This window comes from Amphiura filiformis, chromosome 16 (genome assembly GCF_039555335.1).
Source record: "Amphiura filiformis chromosome 16, Afil_fr2py, whole genome shotgun sequence".
Taxonomy (NCBI): Eukaryota; Metazoa; Echinodermata; class Ophiuroidea; order Amphilepidida; family Amphiuridae; genus Amphiura; species Amphiura filiformis.
The window spans coordinates 60,304,824-60,320,684 of NC_092643.1; positions in this window are offsets into that span (position 1 = coordinate 60,304,824).

Sequence of the window (15,861 nt, forward strand, 5' to 3'; positions counted from 1 at the left end):
ATATAGACCACTTGCCATCACTGTTTATCAACAAAGGCGAGGGACTCGTCTATCGATATGCTCGAACGAGCCACTACACTGATCAATGGCTTTCTTGTACTGTATGAAATGTGGCGGGCGATTTAAAATGCACATGCCCTTAGCAGACTATGATGCGTACGCACACTGCAGGGCAAAGAACAATGTAAATTGTCATAATGCGCACGCATACTGCCGGGCAATGACGTCACATGCCAAGTGGTCTATAGGGTGTCGACGCTGTGCCTCGGAAGTGGCATAGCCAGGGGGAGAAAATTTGACTTTACCCCCTTACACTAAAAGGCTGGCTGTCGAATGATCTCGTACAAATTACAGATTTTATCCATCAAAAAATTATAAACTACATCAATTAACCCAAGTATGGGGGATTAAGGGATAAATATGAAAAAGGGGTATGAAATGGGTGCTCAGTAAGGGCTGAGGCCGGATTCCATAGTAAAGACATACTAAAGACAATTAATGGAACTCCAATATATAAGGGCCCCGCAGGGTATGAAAGAAAGGAAAATCGGGCTATCGGAAAGTGGTTTCTTCAAGATGGCGTCCAAAATGGCCGCCAATACCCTTAAAATTGCTATAAATCACTTATTTCTTATCATAGAGCTATAATTTTTGTGTCCATCCCTATGTTTGTGAGGTCAAATAATCCAATGAGACCATTCAAATTTTCACCAAGTGATGGCATCCATCTTGAATTTCTAAAACCTAAGAAAGACATGGAATCAAAAGTTGCAATTTTGTGTTCTAATCAATGAAAGCACGACGCAAGGATTTTCGTGCTAATCAATGGCAGCACGTCGTTAGTTCTCTTCTTCGGGAACCAGGGTTTTCTTTTGCTGAAAGAGTATTTTCAAATTTGTTTGACCCTTTCAATTGTGAATTTTTCCTCTGAAGGAGTCAAAAACATTGCCCAAGGGGTATTTTTATAATACTATTTTTGAAGACATTTTTAACAATATATGTGTTTTTGGAGCCATAGATGTAGAGTTTTTGCCAGGGGGATGGTCCATACAATCATCCCCCCAATGTTGACGCCTGTATGTCGGTTTCTGACCAAATTAACCTCATTTTTGGTCATTTTAGTCCCAAAAGTGCAAATTGCTGCGCGCTTAGTGCGAATTTATTCCACTTTTGCACCATATTTCAACAGTTTAGCTTCAAAATGGTAAAAATTTTTGTACCATAAACTTATTCTTTCGCCAAAAGGTGCTGGATTCACTATACTTCAAGACATTTTTTCACCCTAAAGAAATATACGCCACTTTTTGGAGCAGTGGCGGATCTAGAGCAGTCAGAAGGGGGTGGGGGCAATTTTAAAAGAAAATAATAACATTTAAAATAATAATAATAATAATAATAATAATAATAAAAGAAGTAAAAAACAAAGCAATTTGGTGGATCATTTTGGCACTATTAATGTGTACAATTTTAGTTTAAAAAGCCGAACATTTGTGAAATGAGCAGTCCAACTTTTCCCTATTATGGTAGGCCTACAAATTGTGTTAAACATAAATTGGCAAATGTCGAAAGCAGAAGTGAAAGTGGCCGTTTGTTTATCAACTACGCAGGGTGATGTTCCCCCTCAGAACTTGGAAAATTTGCAAAATGAAGACCTAATTGAAGTGATTTGGTGGACCATTTTGGCACTATTACTGTGTAAAATTTAAGTTGAAAAGCCGAAAATTGTGAAATGACGGTCCATAAAGCCTTCGTTGTCACGTTTTCCCTTATTAGGCCCAAGGGCGGATCCAGGACTGCTTACCCCCGGGGTGCTTTAAAAAGAAATCGTAAATGTAAGAAATGTGCACGAAGCGTGCATCGCGTCGCGCTTGCGCGACGCAGGGGGGTGTCTGAGGGGGGATGTGGCCCCCTCAGAAGTAAGAAACTTTTGCAAAATGAAGACCTAATTGAAGCGATTTGGTGAATCATTTTGTCACTATTAGTGTGTAAAATTTTGAAATTGAAAAAGCCGAAAATTTGTGAAATGACGGGGCGTGAGCCTTTTCGTGGACAAATTTGTCCTATAATTGTAGTAGGCCTATGAATTGTTTTTTAAACATAAATTGGCCAATGTTGAAAGCAGACGCTAAAATGGCTACTTGTTAAATGCACTACGCAGGGGGTGTCTGAGGGGGGATGTGCCCCCCTCAGAAGTAAGAAACTTTTGCAAAATGAAGACCTAATTGAAGCGATTTGGTGGATCATTTTGTCACTATTAGTGTGTAAAATCTTAGTTTGAAAAAGCCGAAAATTTGTGAAATGACGGGCGTGAGCCTTTTCGTGGACAAGTTTTTCCTATAATTGTTGTAGGCCTATGAATTTTTTTAAACATAAATTGGCCAATGTTGAAAGCAGACGCTAAAATGGCTACTTGTTTATGCACTACGCAAGGGGGTGTCTGAGGGGGGATGTGCCCCCCTGAGACGTAAGAAACTTTTGCAAAATGAAGACTTAATTGAAGCGATTTGGTGGACCATTTTGTCACTATTAGTGTGTAAAATTTTAGTTTAAAAATGCCGAAAATTTGTGAAATAACGGGGAGTGAGCCTTTTCGTGGACAAGTATTCCCTATAATTGCTGTATCCCTATGAATTGTTTTAAACATAAATTGGCAAATGTTAAAAGCAGAAGCTAAAATGGCTACTTGTTTATGCACTACGCAGGGGGTGGGGTTCAGAAGTAAGAAACTTGTGCAAAATGAAGACCTAATTGAATCGATTTGGTGGACCATTTTGTCACTATAAGTGTGTAAAATTTTAGTTTGAAAAAAAAAAACCCGAAAATTTATGAAATGACGGCCGACGTCCATGAAGCCTTTCGTGGACAAGTTTTCCCTATTATTGTTATCTAACGACTTAGGTGACAAAATGTAATAGGCCCTGCATATCGGCGGGCCTGCAGTAATTTTCACAAGCTTTTGGTATGTACGAGGACCCGCCTTCAAGTAATGCCTAAAATAATTGCAAACCTATATATTAGGCCTATAGGGCCTACTTCCGATGGACCCGACTGTGCGGTTTTTTAGGCATGGTCCTATACTCAAAAATTACGTGCAATTTAACCTTTTCTCTCCTCCTTTTCGCCCTTTTCCCTTTTCTTTTTCTCCTTTTTTGATAATCTCTTTTCCCCTTTCTCTTTTCTTCTCTCAAAGTTTCCTCTTTTTTTGTGGGAGGAGGGCCCGCTCCCCGCGCCTTCTGTAGGCTAAAGTTAGGGGCCTAGGGTGTTGGAAGGGGGCAGCGTCCCCTTGCCTAGGGAAATTTTGCATTTCTGAACTCAATTCGCACGATTTGGTGCATACTTTTTCCTTCTTTTCTTTCTTTCTTTCTCTCTTTCTTTCTTTCTCTCTCTCTCATTTTTTTTGCGATTCATACCCCGGGGTGCTGCAGCCACCAAAGCACCCCCTGGATCCGCGCTTGATTAGGCCTATAAATTGTGTTAAACAAAGGGCCTAAATTGGCAAATGTCGAAAGCCGATGCGAAAATGGTCACTTGTTTATCCACTAGGCATGGGGATGTCTGAGGGGGATGTTCCCCATGAGAGGGAATATTTATGTAACCCAGGTTATTGGTAATAACCACTTAATTAATGTGAATAAATAAATAAACAAAAGTGGAAGCCATTGTTGGTATATTAGTTCATATATTGATATTTCATATATCGTATGTACGGATCTTAATCTACAAAAATATTGTTAGTAACTGGGCCCAAAAAAAATAATACGCGTAACCGGTTTCTTTTAGCAAAAGTTCATATAATTTCACAGGAGATCAGCTCCACATCCGTCGCTCTGGTCCTGACTTCTGTAAGACAGTGGAAGAGTTCCGCGGGGTCTGAAAGAGCCAGTATAAATTAAAGAGTATGGTATGGTCCTCCTAATTGAAGATTAGAATTGATGATAATACATGTTTGGTCCTAGATCCTCCTAATTGAAGAAAACTTTGAGATGCAAAATCATTTGTATCCTTGGTGGTAATCAACAGAATCCATGTGCAAGTTAGAGATTAAATAGCTGGGGATGAGTTATAGTTGCTGGTATGATGGTTGAATGAGTCTGCTCATGTTGAGATGTATATCCAGACTGAAGGGTGTGGGAGAGAGGTAGATGGGATTTTGGGGTATCCCTATAGAGGGCAGTATACTCTTGTAGGCCTACCTCCATCAGGTATGGGTTACATTTACCCAATTTGCAAGATTTCAAACTGACCCTCTACAATTTTACTAATCACTAAAACATGCATGGATCGATGCTGACAAAATGTGATGGGCCCTACATATCGGGAGTAGGTCCTAAATGCCAAAAGCCGAGAATAAATGCACAATATCGGGTGTTTCTCTATTCAAATCTTGTAATATCTGAACGCGTACGTTTTCATGATTTTGTACGCGTTGGACTTTGGGACTTTGGATTTGAAGGAGTCAGCAAAGTGCCTGAACGCGTAAATACGCGTGTTTTGTGCGTTAAAGAAAACCCTGTCGGGAACGCCTTGTGTACAAATCAATACGGCTTGCAATGGGGCAAATTGCAACTTTTAAATTGGAATTTTCCTTGGGTTTTTGGATGTCGTGTCTTAATTTCTTGAACGATTTCAACAAATGAGGTCTTAACTTCGAGCTAAAAGATGCAGCTATTTAAAAGACGCAGCTATTGGCTGCTGGTTCCAATTATGACATACCTGTCTTTGTTTAGGATATACGGGGGTGAACATAACTGGTGACTTAATTTTTTGGCTTTATCTACATGTACAACACCACAAAATGAACATTCAAATAACACAATACTTGACTTTTCAAAGTCATTTTTATTCGAAACTTTTCAAGTTCACACATTTTTATAGATTTTGTTTGTGTATATAAACGTTTTTTCCTTTTTTAGTTGATTTTTTTATAGGTTTTTTCAAAAAACTAATATTGGATCATGTTAAGATAGTGCACCCTTGTATAATAATAATTCAACAAAACATTGCAGTACACATATACTTGTTTCAGTTGTTTGAATACTAGTACCTCGTTATGATGTAGTAAAAGGCCAATAATAAACCTTGTTAACTTTGCTGCGTTCCCAATTGACACTGATGTACAACACAGATATTAACATAATCAATAGGTTTACTGTTTAACATTATAATGACATGTCTCATCAGCCATGGTGAAAAACAATTACCACACTAAGGCTGCCATATGTCAAACTATACATGACAAAGTTTCCAACAATGATATCTCACGGGTCTCTGTTCCTTACCATAGTTCAACAGGATTGAACCAATGATCATGTCATTATTGCTCAGAGTTTGTGGATGAGTTACAATATGAATAAGTACCTCAAGTCACGAAAAACTATACTTGGCACATTCAGAGCAACAATGTGCATGCGCTGGAGTACTTCGGGTAGTAATAGTACATATGGCAGCCAAATCACCTTTGACTGATGATGACATTTGACCTCTAAATGAGACTATTCCAGTTGAAATCCATACACCCCACTGGAAGACATGAGACCTTAATCGTTTAAAGACTGTAAACTTCAAATGGAGTTACCCATTCAGGGAACTCGTTTTGTAATGCGTACTCCACGTGCGATAGATTTAAGGTCATATCTTCGATAGAGGATGTATGGATTTCAACTGAAATAACCCAGTGTATATCACTTCAGTAAAACAGCTCAGAAGTACATAATTATTCAGAACTAAATGTAAAGTTTCCAAGTCCATGGGAATAGAACAAAGCTAACGAATTTCAACCGTCTTCTTAAAATCACAAGTTCAGTTAGTACATCTCTTTGGCACAATTAAGAGCCAATATTACAGTAATAGTTAGAGCAAGATTCTGAGCTATGCCACTGAAGCGTGACCGTATGTGTAAGTTTTCACTCCGTTTGAACTGAAAACACCTGTGATACAACATGCTATCATGCCATGTCTAGTTCACACTCTAGTATAATTGCCATAAGCATTATTCCTATGACCCAAGATCAGGCAAAACGTGTGGTTAGCAGGGTGGAATTTCGTAAAGTGCCACAGGAGTCCAAGTGGATTCTCGCAAGAGAGTTTTGCGAGAGTCCATGGATTCCCGTAAATGGATTCTCGTTGTACAATCTTGCGGGAGTCCAAAAGGTATTATATGTAGGCCTACGTAAAATGCATTCAAACAAACAAACTAACAAATAAACTAACGAAGTTAAGTTTTTAATATATGTGTCATCATACTCTCACTTCCATATATGTCATTGCATCTTTGGCGACTTTTCCTTTATATTTTGCAAGCTTTGAGTTTTAAGGCGTGTTGAACTTAAACGTAAGTTCACTGATCCGATCATTTCCAGCGAGAGTCCACATGGACTCTCGCAATAGGATTTTACGGGAGTCTCTGCGAGAGTCGACTCTCAGACTCCCGCGAAATTCCACCCCTGGGTTAGTCACTACATTTGATAAAAAGATAGCATACATTGCTTGTTGTTGTCTTATCTTAGTATACAAAAGTCCAATTTTGAAGAGATTTTCAGCAAATTTTAACCTCTTAATTTTGTTGCACATTAATTCATTTTGACTAACCATATCACGTTTGCTTGTGTTGAAGTGGGCTAGTATAACACTTATCCCCCAAATCGGCTTTACTACCACAGCCATTCTGGGGGACATGGCTGTCAACCTTTGGCACTGCACAGCTCTATCACTGATAGTACTATCAGAACAAACAGAGTTCGAGTCCTCAGAGCTCTACTGTAATTGTAGTGTTGATAAAGACCAATTTACACATTCGACTCCACCTAGGAATGAATTATTACAACTTAATGGAGTCGTTTAATTATCTACAATCGTTCTTGACGTACGGAAGATTGGACGCACCAACTGAAAGAGCAGTTGTAGAATGTAATATTAAATTCAAAACAATAGCACAGATAAACGACAACTGATAACAGTAACAGTTAATGCTTGTCCAAATTAGGATAGTGATAGCCCAAATGAGAGGTATTGGGAAGTGTATGGTTTAATGGGCTATGCCAGTTGAAATCCATACACCCCTATTGGAAGACAGACCTTAATCTTCAACACAGGGAGTGTGAATTTCAAATGGGACTACCTAAATGGGTGACTCCATTTGCATTTCACACTCCCTGTGTGGGAGATTAAGGTCATGACTTCTATAGGGGGTGTATGGATTTCAACTGTTATAGCCCAATTAACCTTGCCAGACCTCGAAATAACGCCAAAACCTCGGGCCAAAATGCAAAAGTATACAAGAGCCCCATGATTTCTTGTGAGGGGTGGGGCCTCGATTTTTTGTGCACAAGGAACCACAAATATGTTGGTTTATTTCGAGGCCTGGACCTTACCACCCATGTTTCAGGTTTCAAGGTGAAAGCACTATTTGTGATGATAAGCGCAACAACTGTCTTGCATTTTAATATTATACCATCTCAAGACGGAATAAAGTACAAAACTGGAAAAGGGAGAACAAACCCGCTCTTGGTTTCAAGCCGAGTGCGAGCAATAATTTCTCGTGTTTAATATGAAGCCCCCTAGATCAATTCACATTAATAACTCTCCCCTGGCAGCTCTTTGTAACTCCTCATGAAAGCAATACAAATGTGTAGCTCCCCAGTGATGCACTCAGTATGTCCAATCTTGACACACCGTTAGGATTCGCCAAATGGCGCACATGGGCTCTTTTGTCTTGAGGTAAATTTCACATACAAATAGAGAGCGCCCTCCTTTGAAAATCTCAACAAGAATTACGGGTCTGTGCCCTTATTTGCAGGTGGAATTTTTAAGGGAGGGCACTTTAAGTTTGTGCCTAAAATTCCAGTTATGCCAATATGCATCATTAGGCAAATCTTGACGGTATTTGACTAAAGGACTTTTGTTTTACTTCCCTGATGCTCTATAAGAGTTTCAAATGATCCAAACAAATAACTCGAGGGCTCAGGGCAATAGTATCGCAACTCCAAAATTGCCATTTTGAGAAAAACACAAAACCACATTATCGTAATTCCATGAAGATAAGATGTTGTGTTGTTGAGTGCATAAGATCCCCTGCAAAGCCACTGCAAACTCTATGTAACTCTAGGAGTTATAAGATGTTGATCCGACACATTCAGCAGCCTGGAGTTTAAGATTTTGTGGCTGCCAAATGAACGGTGTTATTAGCAACATTTTCATACCAAAATCTCACTTTTGCCGAAATTGGAGTCAAGATATTGTTGCGCTGAGCCTATAAGATCAGATTAACAAGTTTGTATCATCATAACTCTAATCCATTGATCCCACCATGCCCTATCCCAAGGAGTCCCAAAATATTCACAGATCCTCATTTTCCAGCCGTCGCAACAGGTTTGAAAAGCGCCATCAAGCTGCGCAAGAATAACACGAGGCATTCAAAATGAGGACATTCAATACTGATAATGGATATGGCCTCCTTGGAAAAGTACACATTGGGAGTATGAAAAAAACCCCTCTATAGGTCATTAATTACTATTCATGATCAATGATCAGAAAATGCTCTCAAGTGGGCGTAAAATTGTTTTCCTATCTATAATTGCACAGTATAACTGAACTAATTAAATGGCAACTGCTTAATGTCCATACAAGTATTGTGTAAAATAGTGATAACAAATATACTTTATAAACTTATGTTTGAATATGGTTATGATCTTTAAATTTATCATGTCATGATAATAGTCCCTGTTCCAAAAAGAGTAACAATATATTATTTACAAAATGGCAGCTATTTTTTTTCAACTTTTATTCTTTTTTGTTGTTTGGTAGAATAAGAAATGATTGCTTCTCGTGCAAAATAACATATACATGTATGCAGCACTCAAACACTCCCATCCACTTGCTTGCTTGCATTCATTAACTAGTTGAGCCTGAACTCTCACATGTTAATGCAACAGTGACACAAACACCAATTAACCACACTAAGTCTTCCCACTAGGAACAACATTCAATATATCCAGTCTACCAGCGCAAAGAGATAAGACTAGGAGAATGCAGACTCCACTATTTTGGGTGTCGCTCATAGATGGGGAAATAGCGTGTCTTCAGATTATTTTGCCCGAGGTCTGGCAAACTTCCGATACTTGGCGCATGCTTTACATCATGAGCTGCATGCAAACACATACTGATAACACACGCTAACGCACGAATTAAATTTTGGTTTTTTGCCAAAAATGCTGGAAGAACAACAATTCCGTCTCCAAAACGATGCAATATGATTGATTTCCCATCATGGTTATGTACAGATCCATAAATGTTGAGTTCCGACTCTCCTAATCTCTTTGGTGAAAAAACAAAAATTCTCACACGCTACACGCATATTGGGATTCACATTGCCAGTAATGGTGGGTGGTGTAGGGAATCATCTCCATCGCGCAATTTAGATGCACTACAAAATAAAGGAAACAACACAAACACCAGTCAGTGGGAGGTAGCTCGAGTATGTGATTGGTATGTGTGAATGCACTGCTCAACAAACATGCACATCATTTGGGTGCATACTGTCAACGAATATGATTTGCCTCAAGCTTATGCAAGTGAAGCTACAAAATTTAAGATCATGGAGCTTTGATGCCTTTTACATTTATACAGTTAACATATAATACACATTTGTATGTACATTTCTACACATCTTTTCCGTCCTCATCATTGTACATAAACTATCATGAAAGATAACAATATCGATAAAATGGGGAACAACGTTGGGGTAGGGGAAGTAGGCAACTTTACTGGTGGTGATGTTGTCAAGATTTTACAAAGCCAAAAATAAAATAGAAAATATATAATGTGATCGAGTATTACATACATGTAGTACAATTACAAAAAAATATATGGCAGATTATTAGTTTACAATCATTGGCAAAAACGTAAAAGGTACGATCGTAATTATACTCACACATTTTCTTTTTCTTTTATGGAACACACTGCTTGAATTCTACTCAACTTAAACAAGACTCTTTAGACAGCTATCAAAATGCATTTAACAATGCAAATGAGGTACCTAATTTGCATATTTATGAGGTGCCTGGATAATTTGCATATTTGGCACTGCACATCTAATCAGCTGTAGAGTAGATTAACTTGGAGCAAAAAACTTCATACAATCAAATTTTTACGAAAAAGTAATTATAACTAAGCACGATGCTAAACTAGTAGGCAAGAATGAATGAACAATTTTCTTGGAAGTTAATTTGTTAAATATAGTGTTTGATTCGGGCTTTAAATTCTGAATTTGAGCGAGAATGATCACTCCTCGTAACTTCCTTATGAGAATGATGTGCAGCTCTCCTGTAATTCTCAATAATGATCAAGTTAAATTGCTCCTCTAACAGCTCTTCTGAACATCCTCCGATAAATATGTAGCTACAGTGACCGCTAACGGAATCTTTTGTCGCGGGTCTGCTGGTAATCAAACCAAATGAAGCAGACATTTTGAAATAGAACAGATTCTTCAAAACAATTATACTTTTGACAAGCAATTTCATCTCATCAATGGCACCCAAAAGTCCTTAAAAATTTGTATCGCTCGGAAGCAATCTACTTACACATGTTTAATGGTGACCCTGATAAATATACAAGTTTCTTGCTGTACTCTTTGTAAATTTGCGAGAAATCATTTCTGCCTGTATTACAGCAACTAACAAAGTACTGATTAATTCCAAGGCTTGTACCACTTATCGCTGACACAATCTGTGGAAGACCTCTCATCAGCGCACTATGTAGTCTGTGAATTAGGTATTTTCAGGGCAGCCAATGCAAGGTATTTTGATGAGGCTACCTACCCTACAATGACACGCACAATGACATCGGGCACTAAGGTAAATTTGTAGGATGCCAGACCCTATGCCTAGAGCACTTTTCATGGATTACATTCAAGACATCAGCGGAAGAAAGACTTATGTCCACTATATACATGAGCAAACTCAATGCCAAGTTTCAACTCGGTGCAAAGTATACACTGTGCATTGAGTGATTTTGTGCATCACAGGTTGCTCAATGCACATGTATGTCTTGTATCAGTGCTGCATCGAGCCAACTCCTGCATGCCACAAGCAATCGTACACACTGCGGCAAATGGAAATAAGTCTGTCTGCCGCTGAGTCATCAACATGACATACAGATTCACTTCATTCTATCACACCTATAATGCCCTTACTATTCAGTACTCTTACCAGTTACTCCACACTTTATATAAAATACTAGCACAACTTCTTTTGGTTGGCTGCAATATATCTGGGAAAATAGCTTACAAGTACCTATACACTATACATATTTTGTTTGAAAAAAATAAATGAGAAAAGAAGAAAACCTTAAGACAATTACATGCATGGATAGACAATTGGGATTTGATTTGTTTTATAAACAATTTTTACTTTTGGCAACAACTTATGGAAAATCAACACATCTACACTGATTAAAATAATCCTGTTTGGTAGCTACAAAAACAAACTTTTCTGTGGTATAAACCACAGTCCATAAGCTTAATCAGATGCATAAATATTACACAGTGGTTAATATCTCATCCCCCTGAATCCCAAGGTGAAACCCCTTTTTTCTACGAGAAGCATAGTAAAAATAACTGGGAAAAACAATGAGACATCTAGGAAACTTAAAATTTCACATTGCACAAAGAAATGCACCATTGAAGGAGCAGGATGGCTTGAAATAATATAAGCATTTTTGTCAACAAAAAAAAAGGAAAAATACTGCAGGTGTAACTTCATACACTGAAATTAGTGCTCATCCAACAAACCAACATACCAGTCGGATTTGTGCAAAGCACTTAGCTTCAAAGAGAAAAACCCTTGCCAAATACTCGACAGCATAGCTTGCCTATGCACATAAACACAACACCAGTCAGATTTGTAAAGCACTTAGCTTAAAAAAAGAAGAAAAAAACTCCCAAATACTGGAAATACTTGATACTTAGCATAGCATATGCACATTAACACAACGCCAGAGTTGAACAAATCACATAGCTTTAAAAAAAAAACCTGCCACATACTTGAAAGCTTAGCTTGCCTATGCACATCACCATTCAGAGTTATGCAAAGCGCCTAGCTTCAAAGAAGAAAAAAACGGCCACACAGTTGACAGCATAACTAACTTATGCACAGAACACAATACCAGTCAGAGTTGTGTAAAGCGCTTAGCCTCAAAAGAAAAAAAATGTAGCAATAATAACATTATGGTTGATCCAATTTGCCAGACTGACGGGACTTTCCATCTGCTAGTTGCAAAAGACTGTAGAGTGCAGGTTTTCATGTCTCCAAACATTGTTTTCCAACAATAACTTTGTCGATAACAAACTTGAATTTTCACTTTTTAGCATTTTTTTTTTGTACGTTTTGGTTCACTTTTTTACACTGTACATCGAAAACGTTATATACAAAACTCGAAAAACAGCAGTGACTAGCTGACATGACTTGACTATGAGAAAACACAGTCATTGAAAACATGTTTGCCTGAACATGAAATGTATTTACACAGTACATCACTTGCAAGTTTCAAAAGGTTATATCTTTTGAAAAAAAATGAAAGCAGTTCTTAAATCAGATCATGCTCATTTCTAAACGGAGGTGAAAAACTGCAGTACACACCTAATCAAGGGAGCAGAACATGGATTACATGTACATACGTGCTACGTTCAGTCCAGGTGATGTATACCACCCAGCAGTTCCAGCTCTGAAAGCCTATCAAAAGCTCCAGAGTGAGTTACCACAACGTGTATTATGAATGATTACAAAGACGAGTATCTGTACTCTGGATTACAAGATCATAAAATGCAAACCATTCCACAGAGTATGTGAGTATACTCGGTGGTTATACAATTTGGTGATTGACAAACCCTTCATTAGCCATTACACACTACTCACAATGGCGACCCCAATTATGGACATTTAGCAAGAGCCACCCTTGGCACGCAGTCTCGCTTGCCTCCAATCACCAAGTTTGCTAACAGATACATATAATGTAGCAATGAGCAACTTGAATTTGGAAATGAACATTTAGCTTTGTTACTGAGAAAGGAATTATGATCACAATTCCTTGCACTAAAGGCATTTTCAAATTCCATTTACAGTCACACAGGGCGTTAAATAAATATAGCTCTTTCGGATCCATTTCAGGGTGAGCGGCTTAGAGTATTTACAATAGAATGTAAGGAGATATTGGTTGACTAAAGAGAGCTAAAAATCACTCTCCTATATCAGATTTAAGGAGAGCAGTAGAGAGTGATTGCTCTCGCTTTCCTCAAAAGGCAGTCCCTGTTGTACAACACACTTGGTTTAAATCACCCTTCAACTTCATCTCATTTACAGTCAAATGACCAAGCACACAATTCCTGAAGGATTTTGAAAATAAAAACTAAGCGCATAATGATTCCAACATACATGTAACCCCACAAAATCTCACACCCTGGCTACCTCCCACAATGCACCCCATCTAAACTACCCATCTGAGGCTAGGGTAATTACAATGTAATTATTCACCAGCAAAATTATAATTAAGCCCTTGAAAAAACTTCTCCTTAACTTTCTTCTGGTGGCATCAATGACATAACATTTCTCCTGAGACATAACTGAGAAGTATATATTAAGAAACATAATAAAAACACACTACTGAGCAACAACCTTTCCACAAGGAGCCAGTATATAGTGATCTGAGCACTACCTCTGGTCTGAGGCCAAGTCCAATGATACAACAGTTGTTCAAAATACATTTATCATACATGATGATTAAGAAAACACAATTAATTTGAGTCGTTGTCTCTTTTGTTCATTTTGGAACTGTGCATCCACATTTTCTCTGACAAATGAATTTCAGTTCATTTCGAAGGTTACCAAAAACACATGTTAAATTGAAAGATTTTTTTTTTTCGTTTTCTAAGTACTATCTTTAACAAAAACATGAAAAATAAATGTAAATTAGCATGATTACTTTGTACACAGTTCTGGTAAGTACTCAAACAGTATTTGACACGGTGCTGACAAAATAATTATAATAAACACCGCTATATGGGAACATTTGCTTAAAACCAATAACATATCATTAGGGACGTTTACAGTCAATAATCAGCTGGATATATCATAACACAAAAACAAATCAGAACCAACAGCAACCGTCATGTTGGTCTTTAATTAAATATCTTGCAGCTGGACATGGGTGTAACATACTCTGTATATACTGTATGAATTTCAAAACAATGTCATTTCCTAAAACATCAAGAATACTTGGAACTTAAAACAGCACATGTTCCATTATACAATGTACATCTGAACAGGGCAAAAAAAGGAACAAAATATGAAGCAATTCTCCTGGTTGATTTCAAAAATTATGATACAAACTTGAGTTACACATTTACATTAATCAAATATATGGCTTTAGTTTGAGCACAGAAAGGATATACATCTTCTGTAGAAATAGTTCACAACTGTACTTGCAATGTAGTTTATAATTCAATAAAAAAAATGCCAACACAATGATTTTTAGGGAGAGAAACTGCTGTAGATGGTTTACATGCATTTCAAAACAGTACATCAGGGATCAATTGTCACATAAATTTGCGGTGCTCTGTAAATGACCAAATTCAAGCCTTTTTAAATAGAGGACTTCGCAAAGTCCACATAAATGGCATCTTTTGATCGAAAGGTGAGATAAATTTGAGGCAAAACAAACAAATTAACCATCTTGTGAAAAATAATGATGGATCCAGATGTTAGCTTGCAGTGGTTATTTTCACTCAAAACTAACCTATAAATGCAATTAATTACACAATTACATGTACATCACCAATGTAACCTAAATTACATGCAATTGATGAATTATATTTTTAAAACCCCAACCCTGTTTCCACCCCAGAATGTTGGATATTCATCTCTAAACGACACCTTATGTTTTTCGAATGTTCTTGTACCTCTCCACAGCACCATCCCCACAAAATTATATACAACAGGTGATACACAAAACTTGGACATTTCATATTGATATTTAAGCAATACACCAAACCAAGGTGTGCAACTTGTTGATAACCTTTGACCTCTTGGACATCCATCGCTAGGTTACAGGCTTTCGTTAGCATTCCATTTGGGAATTAAAAGTTGTCAAACTATCGAGCAAAAAATCATATACAACTTATACTGTTTGTCTCATCAAGAGAGCCAGCACCATGGTTATTTACAATATCAATTGTTCCAATGAGTTTTAATATAACACATCTTTATATTCATACATACATTTTTTTTTTGTCATCAAGAGTTTATACACCTCATGTACATAGTACACACTATAGTGTGTCTCGTCTCAAGTTGAGAGTACGCAAAGTCTGAATTTCGCAGCACTTGAAGGTTTGAATCGCACACGCTAACCTATACCCATGTGTAGAGTGCAGTTCGTCCACATGCTGGCGATGCAACCGCGTAAACGCACTCTAAACTTGACCCGAGACACAGTACAAGGCATCATAACAAATAGCAGCACATTCATTCATCACTTTTGCTCCCATACATGTCCATTCCGTTTGAAAACATCCACAAGATTTTTGAGTAAAAAAAAGTTACAAATATATATGCACACATAAGTCAATTATTACAAATGTATCCCAATATACTTATTAAGTAGTAAACACATCAGCCACCTAGACATGATGTACTGGAAGTACTAAATAATTGGCATCCTAATCCTGGCAACGCATTAAATTTCCTGTACCTTCATCAGTTTGACACAACATCATGATCACAATTGATGCATCATTTGATGATAATGAGGTCAATGAATATAAATGAGAGAGGCATCTGTTACTATAACCAAGACATTTGAAGTCAAATTGGA